Source organism: Cimex lectularius, unplaced genomic scaffold, assembly GCF_000648675.2.
Source record: "Cimex lectularius strain Harlan isolate CLEC.00 unplaced genomic scaffold, Clec_2.1 scaffold2, whole genome shotgun sequence".
Lineage (NCBI taxonomy): Eukaryota > Metazoa > Arthropoda > Insecta > Hemiptera > Cimicidae > Cimex > Cimex lectularius.
Window position 1 is genome coordinate 3,243,412 of NW_019394219.1, and position 13,568 is coordinate 3,256,979.

General features: G+C 35.1%; 1 non-coding gene across 1 annotated transcript; it reads right to left on the reverse strand.

The window, feature by feature from the left end:
* Positions 1 to 12,219: 12,219 nt before the first annotated feature.
* On the reverse strand, positions 12,220 to 12,293 carry Trnad-guc. Its single transcript has one exon. It is a non-coding gene; the product is annotated as a tRNA-Asp (tRNA).
* Positions 12,294 to 13,568: the final 1,275 nt, after the last annotated feature.

Here is a 13,568-nt window from a genome sequence, read left to right on the forward strand (position 1 = left end):
TTGAAAAACACAATGAAAACCTCACGTGGCTGTAATTTTAGAAGGAATGCGGAAGTTAAATTTTTAAAAATTGGCAAACAAAGATTCAAAGATTATCACAAAAGTTATTTCAGTAGCTTGCTCGCCAAATATTTTTTTAAAATTATTATCATTTGTATTATTATTGTTATTACTATTAAATATTTCGAATGCATAGTAACTCTCCAGCATTCAATTATCACAAAAGCAGGTAGGAGAATATATAATTGGGTGTTTCTGTGATAAAGTTTCAAGCGCGTTGAACTACTAATTACATACCTCACGATAAATACGACTTGAGCATAAGCCGCCGGTTATCCCGTTCACATCTGGGTCCTGGAACAAAAAACAAAATATGGTTAACAACCAGGGTGGAAGATAATTGTAAATTTCATTCTCAGGATCGGGCCTGTACTTGTCAAATCTAATAACCGGGGTGGTAATATCTGTCGCTCTGAAAGTATTCCAATTAATGGTTGCACTGTGGTGTGGTTGCCGTCTTTCGACGGGAGCCTTAATTAATCCAGACTCAACTATTCGAAGCATAGCTGGCATTCAGAAAACACCGCCTTCACATCCCCACAAAGATTTTGGGATTAGTTACACGTTGAAGTATTTATTTATAATTTTTCCCACTTTACTCGTGAAACATAATACTACTATTAACTGATAGAAAAGATAGCTTATAGAGTAAATATAAAACATTAGAGAAAAAACATTTTATTATTTTATATCATCTAAATAAGAAGCATTTGAATAGATTTCTTCGATAGCCTTAATTAATCCAGACTCAATTATTCAAAGCATAGCTGGCATTAAGAAAACACCTCTTTCATATCCCCACAATGATGTTGAGATAAGTTATATGTTGAAATAATTATTCATAATTTTTTCCACTTTGCCCATGAAACAATACTTCTATTAACTCATAGAAAAAATATAGTAGCTTATTTAGCAGATATAAAACCATAGAATTAAAATTAGAGGTTGAGTTCTGATCGGGCGCCACCTACTTCTTTGGTAATTTCGGCGCACTTACGTTCCCTAAAACTAGTCATTCTCACACTCACTCATACAATATATACATGCATACTCCTATATACAAACCCAATAACACATTCATATCCTCTGTCTAGAATCCGGGTCGGAGGGTACTCGATATTCCGCTCCGACCCGGCTTGGCGGAGCAGCGGTGGATCCTTGAGATCATATGCTGCCCCGCTGCCGAGCATACCCCTACTCTAACATAAACTTTAACCTATGAAATGAATACCTCTCTATATACCACCCATTATCCTAATATCTCTCAGAAACTTAAAAAAATTTTCTTTAAAATCGCTGCCATGCTCGAGCATTCTCCTATAGTCCGGCGGTATTCCATTTCGGTCCCTATATGGGGCCAAGCTGGGACACCCCTCCAACACCTGTAGCACCGTGAGTCTGTTATCTTGGCATGCTGGGCACCTAGTTCAACTAGCACCGGACAACAAGTACCCATGAGTCGCACGTGTTACCGTTCCACAAGCACTTTCCCTTCCGGATATCCCCCCGGGCTCCACGGGTTGACCGTCGGCTTGACGGACACCAGCGCGTCAGTCGAATCTGCCTAACGACTCTTCCACTTTTCAAATATAATATTTTTCACTATTCTCTTAGCGTCGTCAGGCCGAATCGGGGTGGTCTCAGCATCATCACTGTGAGGGGCGAGTATAAAACCATAGAGAAATCATTTCATAACATCCCAATAAGCCGCATTTGTATTTAGATTTCTTTTCTTATATTACTCATAAATGGCATATTGTAAAATTTAAAATGTTACAAGAAGTATAATTAATGTTATTAAGTATTTATTAAATCATAAAAGTGTTCTCTTAGTTATTATGTGGTCAATGAAAGAAATTTTTAGTTCTTTCAATTAATTAATCTTTTTGTGTAAGGTTTTTGGTTGGATTGAAAAGGCTAGTGCTGCGAGCGGGATTCGAACCCACGAACTTCGGCTAAATACGCCGCTGCTCTAACCAGTTGAGCTATCTGACTTCGATTCACTCGAATCCTGCTCATGGCACTAGCTTTTTCATTTCAACCAAAAACCTTAAGATTAATTAATTGAAAGAAGTAATTTGGCCAATAAACCACTAAATATAATTGAAATTTTAAATTATAAATTTTCGCCTAACTTTGAACATTTTGTTGTACTTTCTTCAGGGCTCTATAAAACGATATATTATACGTTTTTAATTTTGGCAAATTTAATATCAAATATGAAAGAACAAGATACACATTTTTGAACTTACTGATTTTAGGTCAGAAGAATACAAACTTAAATTCTTTTTATTTTAATTTTAACACTAAAAACCTTTTTACTTTCTCCTTCACACTTTCCAACTATGAAATAACTAGACTAATTTATACAAACATCTCAAACAGTAAAAAGAAAAATCTACATATATTCGTCGATAAATCTATAAAACATAACATCAAGTATCATGGAGAAGTGGAGTCAGGTAAGGTAGTGGCCATGGGACAGGTCGATGTACTAGACTTGGCATGAGAAAAGCTCTGATGCCATCGACATGATGCAGAGTACAACTATTCGCATCGCACCTGGGAATAAAACAAAATTATTAATTATTAAAAATTATTTTGTTACCAAAAGTTGGTTGTATGCAAAAGTGACGTAGTAAAAAAATCAGGCTATGAGCAAATTGGTCGTTCTGTAAATTTTGAGTTAGTACTTAAATTACCTTTTTTACTGGCAATTGTATTGAACGTTTCTTACTATTTAGGCACTTTTCACTGGTAATTATTTAGATATGTATGAATAATTCCATCAGAAATTTACTACCATCACTTTTTTATTTAATACGACTTCGTTTTATCCGCTCACGTAAAAATAAAAAAAATGAAAAGATAAATAAATAAAACGAGAAAAAGTAGTAGCACAAATAAAATAAAACACTCCAAGCATTAATAAATTTAATAGATAGTTATAGAATTTTTCAATTTAATTACAAACAATATAAAACTACCACTTCTTTCTCATAGTTTGTCATTTTTGGCAACGCTTAAATACGTTTTGTTTAACTTTAATGTATTTAAAAAAAATTTAAATATTTTTATGAAATGGTTTCATACAGAAATTGTCTATTATGATGGGTTGTCTTAGGAAAAAATTATTATTGATTTTTGTTATTAGATAAAACAGTCGTAATGTATGTGGTATTAATTTCTATTTTCGTTCTAGATTGTTCTTTAATTAACAAATTATTACTGCGGCCAGGTGGCCTGAAAAGTTTTTACATGCTTAGGTAGCCGACCTGCTACCTGCAATCTAAAATTGTAGTCAACCATTTAATTTATGCTTAATAATTGGGTGTAAATTAGTAAGCTTACGCTTAAATATAGCCTATTTACCGGGGTGAAGGATGAAAACGAGTATTTATTTTAATCCGGAATTCTTCTCCGCCAACTAAAACAAAATTATGAGTTTAAAAGTACATTTTAATTCCTTTAATGAACTCACGCCCCAAATGGTGAATTCTAAGTTAAGCTAAGTCCTTTTAGCCAGGGTTAGGTTGAAATTCGGTAAAGGGAAGGGAAAGGGGTTACGACAGTGTTCGAGGGAGATTAGTGGTGGCAAGTGGGCAGGGTTGACCTTTTCCCCGATAATCTGCATGTGCGTTGGGATCCAATGTTCCATTGTAAGCCGAGTGCTGTGCCTTCCAACGGTCTGGCCCTATTGCCTTAATGCCCTCGTCAAAAGCAAGTGGCAAGCTTTATCCGTTGACTGTGAAGCGCGCGTAAGTTTTCCCGACCCCCCAGGACGAGGAACATTAATGGAAATGAAGGAACATTGATTAGCGGACCCACCTCTTTACCATGAATATTCCCCTTTTGACATAACCGATTCACCTCAAAATCACTATTTAAATTCCCTTTATAAATAATGCAAGAATCAGAATGGATATTAATTTAAGAGATCCTTCCAGCCGGGGAATGCGTTGTTTGTCATGCTAATAATGTTATTTAACACGTACCCTGAATTATTCACTCAACAGCTTCCCACATACTTGAATTCTGTGCAGACGCTATCGAGAGGGAGACAAATGCGATTAAGAATTTAAATGGTTTTGTTTCCTGAAACCTCTTCCAACTTCTTTACACCGGCATGAATTTGCATAGTTTCCTTTGGGTAAAAATGAGTTTATGATTCGCGGAATACTCCACAGTGATAGGGGATATCAGATGAAATCATATGAAATCGAAAACAATAAAACAATACCATTTTAAATACACTCGTAACAAAACAACCAGATGGCACATTAATCACAGATTGGTATCAAAAACCAAGAAACACAGATCGCTTCCTCAACTTTACATCACACCATCCTCTTCGCACAATAATAAACACGGCCAAAGGACTACTTCACAGAATTATTACCCTAAGCCATGAATCATTTCACCACAAGAACATAAAGTTATATCCTCCATGACAATCACTACCCTAAAATCAACAGAATAATCAACACTACAACTCAACACCAACACATTCCACTATTACTAATAATACTACATTAAGTATAACAAATACAAACAAACAAGCATACATTTCCATACCATTTATTCAAGGCCTATCACATAAATTAAACACATTTCTCTCGGCCGATAACTTCAAAATAGCTTTCAAAAATTATAAAACAATCCAAACACTTTTTTCCAAAGTTAAAGATCCCACACCAATAACAAATAAATCTGACGTAATCTACAAGATCAACTGTTTAAACTGTCCGGCAACTTACATCGGTCTTACATCCCAATATCTGGACAAGAGAGTAAAGCAACATATCTATGATTGCAAAAAACCTAAGCAAAATCCTACAGCACTCGCTACCCACCATCTTGAACACCAACACAATTTCGACTTCAAAAATCCAAAAGTATTACACACAGAACAAAACAAACATAAACGTAATTTCTTAGAAATGGTTTATATCAACAGGGCATAAACACAGCATCAATTACAGAACATATACATGTAAACTCAGTCGCAGCTACGCCAATATCATTAATCAAATACAATACAGATAACATACATATATCATCTCATCACATTCCACGCATCAAATCCTTTTCGCATAGTCTAATTTTCCAACAATTTAGCTTTCCTTTTCCTATTTATCCCTTTCTATATAATCCTGAAAGGATAATCTGGCCGAACTATTACCAACACATTGTCACACACATCCCCTTTGTCGGCTTAGATAAATTAGACATCCCACAACAATAACAAATAAATCTGACGTAATTTACAAAATCAATTGTTTAAATTGTCCAGCAACTTACATCGATATTACATCCCAATATCTAGATAAGAGAATAAAGCAACATAACTATGATTGAAAAAAAAAAATCCTACAGCACTACCCACCATTTTGAACACCAACACAATTTCGACTTAAACAATCCAAAAATATTACACACGGAAGAAAACAAACATAAACGTAACTTTTTTAGAAATGGTTTACACCATCAACAGAGATAAACACAGCATCAATTACAGAACAGATACATGTAAACTCAGTCGCAGCTACGCCAATATCATTAGTCAAATTCAATATCGATAACATATAAAACAATCATCACATTCCTCATCAAACATTTCTACATCGTCTAATTTTTCAACAATTTGGCTGAAAGGATAATCAGGCAGAACCATTACCAATTTTATCCCATTGTCGGCTCCTTTCACCTCAAAGAAGCCGACTCCTCATAAAAATGTCTTTCTATCCCGACTTCCTTCCCCACCCCTTCGAAATCCAAAGTATATATACATAAAACAGAAATATCTCACTGGCACACTCAACGCGACACACAAGAATGACACATCAACTGTTTTAACAGAAAACAAACACTTTGAGTGAGTCAATTGATTATACACAATTTTTTCGAAATGAAAAATTTGTGTAACAGGCGGCATTCGAACCCAAGACTTTCTATACTAAGCAGCAATTTGCTTCCAATAGGAATAAAATCGGGGAGTTGAGATGAGAAATTTGTGGCATGGGCGATCGAAGTCACCTTAGTTCAAGTGGAGAGCAGCGGCTATTTAGCCGAAAGTCGTGGGTTCGAACTCCGCCTGTGACACAAATTTTTCATTTCGAAAAAATCGTGTGTAATTAATTGAATATTTATGTAATTAAGTAGAAGCTGATAAAATAATTTAAAAATTTAGTACTTTGAGTGAGTACAAATACTTTGATTGAATATAAAATTTTCTAGCATTGTGTAAATTCTTTTTTTTCTCACATCCCACATGTATTCGTAAATTTTAAACAATGTTTATAAATCCAAGGCTTTGAAGATGATCTCAATAAAGATCGAAACGTTGGCACTATAAAGCAAATGTTTTTCTAAAACCTACGTTACACCAGACCGCATCTCACGATCTCCAAGTAAAAATGAAACGAAACTTGCATCGGCAATCAATCAGAGAACTTTTTTGTTGAAATGCAGACAACACAAGGCCCTAAAGATGATCTCAATAAAGACCGATACGTGTGTTTAGAGATTAGTGACCGTTAGTCGATAGTTATTCAGATATCGTGAGATGCGGTCGGGTGTGAAGTAGGTTTCAGAAAAACATTTTCTTTATCGTGCCAACGTTTCGATCTTTTATTGAGATCATCTTCAGGGCTCAAAGTGTTTGTCTTCTGTGTAATTGTGCCATCCTTTCGTGTCGTGTTGAGAGTGCCCCAGATGATGATCTCAATAAAAGATCGAAACGTTGGCACTATAAAGAAAATGTTTTTCTAAAACCTACGTCACACCAGACCGCATCTCACGATGTCCAAATAATCATTGGCTAACTGTCACACACACACACACACACTGTATATTTGAAAACTAATTATATAAATAAAATAAATAACATTTTTAGGAATACATTGATTTTGTCCTTATCTGAATACATTATATGTTTATAGTACAATTGGAAACATATCTTATTTATATATTTACCTATTGTACATTATCAGTTTTGCTTGTTGTAATTAGACATTCAATGGCGGATTAAAAGGGGGGTATGTTTTACAGATTAGCTATGTCCATACTACGGAACATGAAATAGATAGATCATAACTTATGTATTCTATTTCATGTTTCATAATATGGACATACCTAATTTGAAATACATACCTCCCCCTTTTATTATATTTTATGGGATATGACAACAAATATGGCAAGGAATTACGGAGTTGACTCAAGGAATGAAGCCAGCTATAGTAGTATTTTCTATTTCTTCAAGTTCTGAATTAAATTTAGCTAAACTACTGATGATTACATTTGATTTCACTGTTTCTTTTGATAGTTTAATAAGTTAATTTTTCTGTTTGGTTAAAATTGTAATATAAGTCAGGAGGTTAACCACCACGTAAAAAACGTTAAAGTTTTGAGAATCGCGAGGCCGGATAGAGGAAGTACAAAATGAGTGGAATAAAAGGGCATCGGAGACATGTGTCGTAAGACAAAAAGTTTCCTTTCGTTGTGCCAGCCGAGCAGAGTTTGTCTTGTAATTAGGGCCAGGGATGAATGCAGGAGGGGTGGACAATACCGTAAGTTCTTTTGTGACGGTAGGGAGCTAAAATCTCAGCCGGTTATTGCTGCCACCAGCTCCCTGCCATCGTCGACCCCCCCCCCGCAGGCTTCCGCTCTCTTACAGAACCTGAGAGCTTTCTTTTGTTTCTCGATTTGCTTAGCTCCCTCCTCCTCGAAACCTCCTTTCAGAACTTGATTTAATGGATAATACAAGTATTCTAGAGAACAAACGCCACTCCGGAGAAGGAACAAACGACACTCCAGGATCCATTTGAATTAGGACCGCATTTCACAACCTTTTATTTCTTGTTTATATTCAACTATTGTTTCCGTTATGCTTTCCAGCATACCTCGAAATAGAACATAAAATGATTATGCTCTTAAAATATTCTCATATTAGACGTAAAATTTCTTAGTTATGTTGAGATCGACCTACAATTAATAATTGAGATTAATAGGATCAAAAGCAGGTCAGCTGATGCACTGCACTAAAGTTGTGCCAAGCTTTCTATGTACATTATGACAGGGCTTTAGTGTACAACAAAATTATATGAGACAAAATATTAAAAGAATGGTTATTCAGATATCGTGATATGCGGTCGGGTGTGATGTAGGTTTCAGAAAAACATTTTCTTTATCGTGCCAACGTTTCGATCTTTTATTGAGATCATCTTCAGGGCCTGGGATTTACAAANAACGTTGGCACGATAAAGAAAATGTTTTTCTGAAACCTACATCACACCCGACCGCATCTCACGATATCTGAATAACTATCGATTAACGGTCACTAATCTCTACACATTAAAAGAATGATTGTTGAACAGTTAAAAATAATAAAGGTGTGACATTAATGTCATCTACAGGTAACTGAAGGTTTTCTAAATATTATTAGAACGCATATTTACATTTGTACGTAGCAGGTAATGGGTGAATCATTAATTAATGCAATAGATTTAATGAAATTGCTAAGCAGTCTTGCTAGTCATGTCCAGAGACGTGGTTGTAGAGCTCCTTCAACCTGATGATGAGCTGTAGGCTGGAAATCCGGAAAGTAAAACAACTTACTGTGAGTAGGAACTATCTTTTTTAAAAAGATTGAACAACACACACACTCGACCATTCATCTTTTCTAGTATTCAGTTATTGCATTCCCTTCTACAAATTACATTCGAGAAGTTTTTAAACTGGACTTTAGATTTAAGGCTTGAAAACAATTTTCTTCAAATTGAGGTTTTGTAAGTGAAAACACAATCTTAACATTAATGGTGGGATGCTTAAAAATATTCTTCTATTTATTAGATATGTATGGCTATTCACCTATTCTATTTATTGGGCGTCTTAATTTTATTTGAGCCCGATACACTTTAACGGCAGGACAGACGTACTTACACGATAAATTATGTGTATGGCAGTACATTTAATGTATTTTCACAATATCTAAGATTTGCATTGTCCATATTCTAAGGGTTTTAAGTATAGACAGTGAGGAGGAACTAGAACTTTCGATATGTAAAGTGTGGCTTGGCGAGCTGGTCTGATGCTTGTCGTACCTCACGCCGTGGGAATGTAAAGACTCGTAGCTCGAGGTGGCTCGGCCTTTCTCCGTGTATTGTCGCTAAATACTCCGAAATTAAAAGTTTAGGGCTGGACGGATGACAAGCATCAGTACGGTTCTAGCACTCCCTTACCACGATCTGTTCTGGTTTGTTGCAACTATATCGGTTAATTCTGAATTGAATTCATTTTTCAAAATCTGTAAACTATAATAGAACGCTGTACTAACGTTGATCTTTAAGTTTAAACTGACCATTAAAAAATTTACGCAGTGGGTGACTAGTGGCTGCTCGACATTCGCCAAACCACGAGCCATGGAAACTGCTTGCTATCGGAATACAGCAGGTCACAAAACTGTGACTACTCCTGCCAAGTTACAAGCCGTGGGAACAAGGCTTAAGTTCACAGTTGAACTTTCGGTCAATCAGGCCCTGATGATGACGAAATATACGTTGACAGCTTTGCATAACATTTATCTAGTGTTCAGTTGACCTTCTGATCCACATAAACTCTCTAAAATATATTGTCATATTTGCCTTCCGGTGTGCGTATGGGCTATTTACGATTAACTTTAATTTTTGCAACAGTTATTCTACTTTATTTTTGAGGGAAAATAATAATTAAAAACGGAAATATGGCACAATGCAAATCTTAAATATTGAGAAAAATAAATGTATTGTAACACATACAATTTTACATGTAAGTCCGTCAGTCGTGCCTTAAAATGTACCGGAATCAAATAAAATTCAGACCCCAATAGAAAAATACGACGAATAGCCTCTAGTCTGAATGTTCAAAGTCAGTTTTCACAACTTACGAAAAGCTTAAGTACCGAAGTCTCACGAGTAAAAAGTTAAGGCGAATCCGTCGGCGCAATTTGTGTGTCCGTACAAAAATCCCCCCTCAGCAAAATTGACTATGAAATTAACCTTCCTCCCGGCCAAAGTGTTAAAGCACACATTAACGTGTCACGAAGATTAATATTCATTGCCGTTAGATAAGTCCCACCCTCCGGGTGGCAAATGCTTACACTCTGAGGTCATTTTGGCTCAAGTTGTCACAAAACACAAATGGGGAGATAATAACTTAAGCCCGAACTCTTGCCGCTAACTCTGTTCCACAACAAGGGCCAGTCCCACCTATTATGCTATAGGTCAACCTCGGAATTAGAGATAATATTTTAATAAAGTTAGCGGCCAAATTAATTTAGATTGCTTCTATAAAATCATCACACTCAAATACAGAACAGTATGCTTTGTCTTTTTACTTGAGTTTATGTTTTATCCAATTTAGACATCAAATTTTCTGAATATCATCAGCAGATTTTCTTTAACGGATAAATAAATTAAATAATATACCAGATAATGAAGTTTTTTAAAAATGTATACACTGTTGAACGCACTCGAGAAAAATAGTTGTATTTGTTTAAAAGTAACTTCTCAGAATTTATTTTCCCTCCGTGGCATATATGTATTATACGTGACAATTTCCCGTAGGTTGGGCAGTTCCGTACCACTGATTTTGGCCATTTTTCTTCTTTTCGTCCTAAAGAAAGCAGAGCATTGATTAAAGGGGTTGTCGTCTTGTGTTGTATTGGCCTGTGGAGTTCCTTGAATGTGGTCCGGGCCCCTGTCGAGTAGATTGGCCCGCGGCCGGCAAATTGCCCGGGAGCGGCCGAGGATGAACTGACTCCACTCCGTCGGTTTATTACCCACCTCGGACCAAGGGAATAATTAAACTAATTTCACCAACAAGGATCCTTTTCACAACACGGCGACGTACCTGCTTACCTAGGTAAACCGAACTGGCCTGTAAATTGTCTAAATATATTTGTAAACGCTGCCCTAATTAAAAGGAAAAATAAATTTAAATTATTATCAAAATCTTTAACAATACAACCAGTCTACTCAATGAAATGAACTTAATAAATACTTAACAAACAAAGTACATATTAAGTTAATGTATTTTAATCTGAATGATTCATTCAAATATTTTTTCGATAGAACAGTTAAGTAAAATCCGATAATCATGTTATGCTGGTGTATTGAATATTTTATACATATTATGGTTAATTAAGGTTTTTAGTTGAGATAAAAAAAGTCAATGGCACGAGCGGGACTCGAACCCACAATCTTCGGCTAGATAAGTCGCTGTTCTACCACCTGAGCTATCGTGACCTCGATCCACTCGGACACTAACTTCCCATCTCAACCCCACCTTTTGAATTTTCCCTCCTTTTTGCCATTTTTCAAATGTCGTGTAATCGGATTGGATTCTCGGCGACAAATGAAATGGCCACGGAGAGCTTCAGTGAAGTATACTTCATTTTAAATCATTAAATTCACTAATATCGTGGTCCGCTTGACCAATTAATATATTACAATTAATTAAGGTTTTTAGTTGAGATAAAAAAGTCAATGGCACGTGCGGGATTCGAACCCACGACCTTCGGCTAGATACGCCGCTGCTCTACCACTTGAGCTATCGTAACTTTGATCCACTCGGACACTGTTTCATTTCACAAACACCTTACATAAATATTAATTAATAGAAAGAAGTTAATTCAGTCAATCGGACCACGAAATATATTGGTTTTTAATTTTTTTATTCAGTATAAAATTATTTACCATATCATGTGTAGAATACACAAATAAAAAAATTAAAAAAAATCTAAAAGAACAAAACTCAAACCTTTTATGCTCTTTTATGGTCCTGCATAGACTGACAGTAAAAATTAAAAAACTCCTTAAATCATAGTAGTACTAAAATATTTAATTAATGTGGCGGGTGACAGTTTATAAACTGTTGTTTAACTAAGTACTTAGGAAAGAATACTAGGTAAGAATGAATGCCTGTGGTCGTGGGATCACCGATTCTTATTAAAATTGTCTTGGCGATCCTAATTCCAAAATATTAAAAAAACAACTTAAAAATTGAATTCGTTTTAAAAACCATTTAAAAACATTAGGACTAATCTATAATATTTAGTGGTTATTGCATCTTTCAATTAATTAATCTTTTTATGTAAAGTTTTGGTTGAAATTAAAAAGTCAGTGTCACGAGCGGGTTTCGAACCCACGACCTTCGGCTCGACACGCCGCTGCTCTAACCACTTGAGCTATCGTGACTAATTTGGAATAGAAAAAACTCAATTGGTTGGGTTTGCCCTAGACGTATTCTTTTTCCCAATGTCCCCCTTTAAAATTCATAACAGTCTGGATTTTATTCTAATTCAATGTTATTACAACCGTTAGAAAGAATAGTTTCTTTAGTCTATTAATTTAGACTTTGGCAGAAAGTTTTAATTTTTATTACTACGAATGTGAAAAATAAGGATAAAATCATCAACAACAAAACATCTTAAACCTTTTATCTTACATATCTTTTTTTTTTTTTTTTTCGGAGGCGATGTTATGCCGTTAAGTGTAATATACAAAGTTCTCCATCCTTGAAAAGTTTTGAGTAGATAAATGAAATCCACTTTAATTTTTTTAAACTAGTTTTCCTGTTATGATGGTTATTACTGTATATTCATCGTGTTCTGGGGATATTTATGAACTTCTCAACACGTTTTATTTTTACGTTTTATTTCCAATATGTGTATCGGGTCCAACATACATAAGTTTTCAAAGTTTGTTGGAGCTCAGAACATAACCGATTTTATCATTCCAATAAAGCCCCGGGATACAATTTGTCTTAATTCATAAAAAAATTATTCAAGGGGTTTGTAGAGTGATAAAATCGACTGACAACTTAAGTTTTTCTTGTTTTATAATTCAGTTTCTACGTCCCTTGGTCACAAAATAATCGTGTGTTGTATTTCGTTAGATAGTTCGAAACTTTTGTCCGCAGATTGATTCTCATTGTGCTTTTCTATTGAAGGTTAAAACAAGTAGATAAAATCAAGTTTAAAGTTAAATTAAAAACAAATATAATGGTACAAACCTAGCCTTCGTAAATAAATCAGAATCGGAGATTTAAAATGAAACGTTTGGAGAGGGGTGGCTGATTTCATCGTAATGTTTTTCACCTGTAGTGACAGAAAAAGTAAATATTATTAATGTAGGCTCAAAGAGAGGTACCGCATTTTTCTGACTCTTTTAATACCATGTACATTGGATAATTTCCAAAGAAATTATACACATTTAAGTAAATCTGAAAAGGAGAAACCGAAATGCGTACTTGCGATGTCTATTATCTCTGTCTATTAATACAAATGTATATTTTTGTTTAAAGATGATGGCGGGTTTTGTTCTACCGCAAGAGAGGCAGTTCAACTTAATAATGTTGCTGTATGAAAAAATTGTGTTTTCGGGTTTTCCGAAAAAACCCAGTGATCTAGTGCCTGTTTCAAGATAGTTTTGTTTGCTATGAAAATTCTTAATTAATGGCTGATTTTGGTG